At 37.5% G+C, this 6,242-nt stretch overlaps 1 protein-coding gene across 4 annotated transcripts in view; it reads left to right on the top strand.

The window, feature by feature from the left end:
* LOC106519286 (synaptotagmin-2) overlaps nt 1–6,242 on the top strand; it is a 90,326-nt gene that overhangs the window by 52,445 nt on the left and 31,639 nt on the right. The gene's annotated exons all lie outside the window — the stretch shown is intronic.

Below are 6,242 nucleotides of genomic sequence, written 5' to 3'. Positions count from 1 at the left end.
ATATAATATATAGAACTTACAAAAAATGAGGGAAAATTCTCCGTTTTTAAATTAATTGGTGCATTTTCAGTGCATTTATTTATCTATTGGGCCATTTATATTTTTCTGCTTTTATTTTTAATTATGTCAGTTTTAGTCCTCCATAATAAATGAGATAAAATTACCATCAGCTGTGACTATAGTGATGTTTTGATGAAGTTCTTTTTAAGATTGTTTTCTAGAGCAGTGGTTCCCAAAGTTGAGGTCGGGACCCAAAGTGGGGTCCTGAAACATCAAGATGGGGTCCTGACAATATTTTCTGAATTAATTACATTGTTGCTTTAGTTGTTACAAAGGAGTGAGGTTCGTATATTTAAAAAGTATAAATGTAGAATAATAAATACAGTATTGTTACTATGCCCATGTTTTGTTGACCTGATACAAATGTTTATCATCCAAAAATAGTTGGGGGCACAGGTCTGTGCTACTGTTATTTTGTGGGTCAAAAGCTGAAAAGCTTGGGAACCAGTGTTCTAGAGGCAAAAAGTAAACAGCACTTTTGGAATCAAAACTTTAATCTGTTCCACAAACACACACATTATTTTGTCTGCAGGTGCTCATTAACTTTACTGATTTTAGCGTGTGGCACCTTTCAGGTGAAATGAGAATTTAGGTGGTGTCCTTTGGGGTTTTCCTTTTCCATTTCCACACAGAAAGAAGAGTTCTGCTGCTGCACATGTGGACACGCAATAGAACTTGAGGATTTATTTTCTTATATCTAACCCTAACCAAGATCTGTGTTTTGTAGTGGCTTAAAATGAAAGCTACCATCTCTAAATCTTTTTTGTGATGCTGCTTTCATGTCCRTGTGATAAAACAAACATGATGGTGTAGTGGCAGTCAAGGAATGGATYTGATTCTGTGCCGGGTTGCGGCAGACATAAAATGATGCAACGTTTCAAAATTATCCATTTCATTGTGTTGGCTCATTTTGCARGGAGAGAGAGAAACCTCGGTGCAAGAGTCGTGCTTCCTTAATGAGCCTCCAGGCTGCTGTTTAGAAAGTCCACCCCATGAAAGTGATTCAACTGCCCATGAAAATGTTAATATAGAGACAAAATGGCGTGTTTTTAAAATAAGATTTCAGCAACTGTGGTCTTTGCAAGTGTACCAGATACTCTTTATGTTTTGCATTACACATTTTTACACTAAATTTACCTCAAAAAGGAGTGGTAAAATACTTAAAGGCTATATTTTTTATTTTTGTTAGAAATAACAGCTTTGAGTGGATTAAATACATGGAAATGATGAGAAAAAAATGAAAGGCCAAACATTACTTTCATGCCAGAGTTTTAAATTAGGATGATTTTTATCGTGAGCAAAGGGAGTTAGAGACGTTTTAGTCAAACCTTGAAAAAGAAATTATACAATTTAATGTGACATCACAGAATCTCATAGACAGAATTCACTCACATAACAAAACTTGTCTTGCCCAGTTCTGGCCCACACAATGCACTGACTTTTTGACACTCAACCTAGATACCACAAAGAATGATGGCCCTTTGGTGGCCCAGATGTGGTTTGCCAGAAGTGGTCCATTCGTGGGCCAGCATCACATAAACAACCCACAATTGGGCCAGTTGTGGCATGCCACCTTAAAAACAGTGCCATCATTGACAGACCTGGCCCACATCTGTCTGCTATGTAGGTGTGTTGTAAAAAGACTCTCAGCTTCTTTCAAACCAATTTTTAGACAATTTTACAAATATTAAACTGAATTATAGTTATTTTGGATGCTTTCTATGGTCCATAGCAGCCAACTTAAACTGGGGTGGATCCCAAAGGATAATCAAATAAGATCCAACAATTGCTATTAAACATGGCCACTGGTTAATGAGATATTGTGCTAACTGAACCACCACCTCCACACACAGACACAGAGGCAAAAACATTATCACCCACCTAAATATTTTATGAAGAAATAACTAAAAACAAACATCTTATGGGAGAATACAGTGAACAGTTTACTCAATTTGGATGATGGACAAATATGCACACAAAAGTGATGAGACATGGTAAATAAAAGACATGCAGTACATTTTGTTGCCTTATCACAAGTCCATGTGCCTGGTTTTGTCTTTAAGAGCCACTGTAAGGCTATGAAATTCACTCAGAACAGCACTGCACAGGAAAACCACATGGCAGGACATGCTTTTTTTAAAGCTCAGCAGTGCATTTTAATGACTTCACACAGTTATTGAGCTGACTTATTGGCAGCCTTCGGTACGTGGCTGTAAGCTCCATGCAGTAACTCTCCACACACAGTCCTTATTAAATATGTATTCTAACTTGCACCGAATCTCTCAGGAGGCTTGGCCTGTTTAGTTCAAAGTAAGGTCTAATGGAGTTTTTTTCCACTCTTTTCTTACTTCTTACTCAATGAAATAGGGCTGATAATTACAATATTACTGTAATTTACCATATAGCAGCAATAACAATAGAATAAGAACTACATGTCAGTGGTGCCCCTTTGTGCTTCCTGCCTCATAAAACTGGTGCCCGCGCTGGACACCATGGGTTTACCCAGCAAGCTATGAATCTTAGACGAATCAATACTGTGTTCCTATTCAGACACTGAACCAGGCCTGCTGGGGGTTCAGGGCTCGCGGCTGCAAGAAATCTCTAATAGTATGGAAGAGACTGCACATAGAATACAGGTGTAACAATGATAGAATTAGCCATAATCTCTGACTTGATTTAATGTGATAGAATTACCACATCTTGTACAGCTAAGTAACAGCACCACTATATTGCTGCTTGACAGCCTTTTTAATTATTATTTCATAAAATGTTGGATATTTGGCAGTAAGAAATGCATAGAGTATGATTAGTTTTATTCCTACTTATTATACTTATTATACTACTTATTATTATTCCTACTTTATTCCTACTACTAGTTTTATTGCCTACTTTAGTAGCCATCAGTGCAAGGTAATGAGTAAAGTAAATACAGTGATGAAGGCTATATAAAGATGTACAGATGACTCTGCTGTGGTTCAGTTTTTTACATACAATTGTGATCAGACACATAATATTTATTCTTCATGAGCATCAATTTCATATTAATTTTAGGCTTTTAATAATTTAATTGTGAAAGCCCCCTCTCCTCCAAAAGCAAAATTTTTGACTGAAATCTGCAGCTGCCCACATGAATAAGCCAAATGCTTTCTGAAAAAAAAAATTCTGGTTAGGCAAGACAAAAAGATTGAGCTAGACACTGTGGCAAGAATTATGTTTGGAGAAGTCGAGGTGAAGCTTTCAAACCTTGGAACACTGTACCAACTTTCAAGCATGGTGGTAGCAGCATCATGCTGTGGTACTGGTGGGTTGTGCAATGTAAGTGGGATAATGAGGGAGGACTACCTCAACACAAACCAACAGCTAGATGTTTGAAACCTGGACTTAATTTGGTGTTTCAACAAGAAAATGATTCTAAACAAACATCAAAACTGATTTCTGAAAAATAAGCTAACATTAAACTTCTGGAGTGGCCTACCCAAAGCCCCAACACTGTCAGGACTGTGCCTTTAAACCAACCTAATTAAATGAACTCTATCAATTTAAAGAGTTCTCCAAAATCTAGCCAGAATTGCACCAAAAGCTTCATGGCTACAAAAAGAGTTGGGCGAGGTCTTGCTGAATTATCACTGGGGATGTACTGTATAGGCATATATAAATCTCACACAAAATGTAAGAAAATTTGTTAGTTAGATTATTTCTTTGTTATAATACGTCTTGGCAACAAATCATTTATCCGACACCTGATTGGCAGCACCTGGGGATAGCAGAAGCGCAAAACAAGTGTCAATAGCAACAGCAGAATAATCTGTTTGTCAGAGAAGATTAGGCAAATTTTTCATGTGTCCAACCCACATATTCAGCTCTACTGCTCGTCCCACAAATGCATGGTCCTTACAAATGTGCAGTGGTGGGCAGCGCTAATCCAAAAATTAGCTCCGCAATTTCTAAAGCACTTATGAAAATATTTAGGTCCGCAACTTCAAAAGCGCTTATGCCATAGAAAAACTAAGCTAATTTTAAAGTGCAAGTTCAATTTGACACTTACTAGCTGGCAATAATTCATGTACAATATATGCACAAATAGCAGTGTATGAACCCTTTTACAACTTAATCCTACAACCGTCGATTGCTGAGGATGTGATTTCCTGAAACAGACCTTTGTCTCCTGGTGTAAAAATGAAAAAGTTGTTGAGGATTGCTAGTTCGGCTGATTCTTTAAAAAGTTGTTAAGGATTGCTAGTTTGGCTGGTTCTTTGTCTTTTTCTTTTGTTTATTGTAGATTTTTCATTAAAGAAGCATCAATGAAGTAAATTTAAAACTGTTTATTGGAAAACTGAAGCAATGCATTCTGGGTACATGACAGATTTGATTTGTGACGGGAAACAAAAGCACRGAGTACAGGAAACTATCTTCTCTTCAAAATATGAGCTTGGATTTTAAAGTTTTCCAGGTAGTTGCTCCAGTTGACCACTGGATGTCTGTCTTCATCAGCATAACATCTTTAAATCATTTCTGCGTCACTTAAGCTAACTCCGATGGCCGATTGCTTCGACCATTTACATCAAGTATTGAGCTCCAGTGTTTAAATTTTTTTTTTTTAAAAAAGGAGCTCCGATTGTAAAGTAAAATAAATCAATACATACAAAATGCTAGAATGGATTACAAACGTTAACTGTTTTTGCTGGGACAGGGAGTTCTAACCATTGCCTTCCWGTTACATAMGCAGACACAAAGCGTTGTGGGAAATGAGAACTGTAACCGAAAGCAACAGTCAGCAAGGACATATACCTTCCCAATAAGTGTGTTTTTCTGGGAGCGGTGTTGTTGGATAGATCATGTGTGTTGTGATTCATTGACAGCCATACCTTTCGCTGTTCAAGATAATGATGACTGGTAGAAAATTAGTTATTAGTGGTACAGCATTTTAAGTTTAGAAAACGCAAATCCACTTACGAATTATAAAAATTAGTAAGACCGCTAAAGCGCAAATGAAATATTTAGGTCCGAAATTAGTGGATTTGCGCTTTAGCGGGCTGGTGCCCACCACTGACAATGTGGCACCATTTAAAAGGTAAATCAACAGGCTTCCCAGCTATAAGATTTATTGCCAAGAAGCATTGTTACAACCAAAAAAATGTTCTAAGTGTTGATGTCCCAATGTTTATAAATTTGGTTGTATGTATAAATTTGACCAGCCTTGCTCTAGAGAAAATCCACTATATTTACTTGTAGTATGTTGTGTAATAATTCCACCATGGTGAAAGAATGGTTTAAATAAATCCTTAAAGGCTCCCAAATTAATAACAAAATAATGTCCACGATGAGTAGAAGCAAACATCTGATAACACCTGCAAACCTCTTTATTTACTGCATCTCATTCGTTTTAAATCCAGCTATACGTTACAACGTGAACCTAACAGCTCATCAGACTGGGATCAAATTGGATTTCTCTCTCTCCAGATGTGATTTTTTTAATTGTCAAAAAGCCATCTCTTACTTTCTCTGCCTTCAGGTTTTTTATTTTTCCCCTGATTGAGACTTTATTGATTTTTGGATCAAGCACTCATTGCTGGCCAATAAGGTGTGTGATTCATTGGAGGGACAATGATAATTCTCAGCAGCGTACCCTGTAATAACCGAAAGGCTCCAAGCTGTCTGGCTCACCACTGGTGTTAAGCGAAGGAGTGCGTCACATTGTGTCATTAACCAGCAGATTTACAGAGTCATGCGCTGACTGTAAAGGGACAAAGTGATGGGGATGGCATGGGTCTTTGCGGCACTTTTTTGTCTTAAGACAACACTTATTCAAATGACGCTGCAGAGACTTATAAAACACACACTCAGGACACACCTCATGCACTCACACACTTAAAATCTACCGTGATTTATACACCCTACAAATATAAAAGATTCAAATCTTTCTTGATGACAGTGGCAGTGAGGCAAGTCCAAATGCATCAATCAGATAAATGGAATGAGATGACAAGAGAGTCAAAGTAGCAAATTACTGCTGCAGAAACCACTCATCAACCAACAAGACCTGTCTTTCTCCTGCTGTCTGGTAGTCATCATTTGTGTCATCGGTTTTCTTTTTGTTTGTGTGCATGTTTTTTTTTCTCCCTCTCAGTTGCTGCTCCGACACACACACACACACACACACACACACACACACACACACACAC

This window comes from Austrofundulus limnaeus, unplaced genomic scaffold (genome assembly GCF_001266775.1).
Source record: "Austrofundulus limnaeus strain Quisiro unplaced genomic scaffold, Austrofundulus_limnaeus-1.0 Scaffold75, whole genome shotgun sequence".
Classification (NCBI taxonomy): domain Eukaryota; kingdom Metazoa; phylum Chordata; class Actinopteri; order Cyprinodontiformes; family Rivulidae; genus Austrofundulus; species Austrofundulus limnaeus.
Note: the sequence above shows the minus strand (reverse complement) of the source record. Positions and strands in the feature narration are given on the sequence as shown.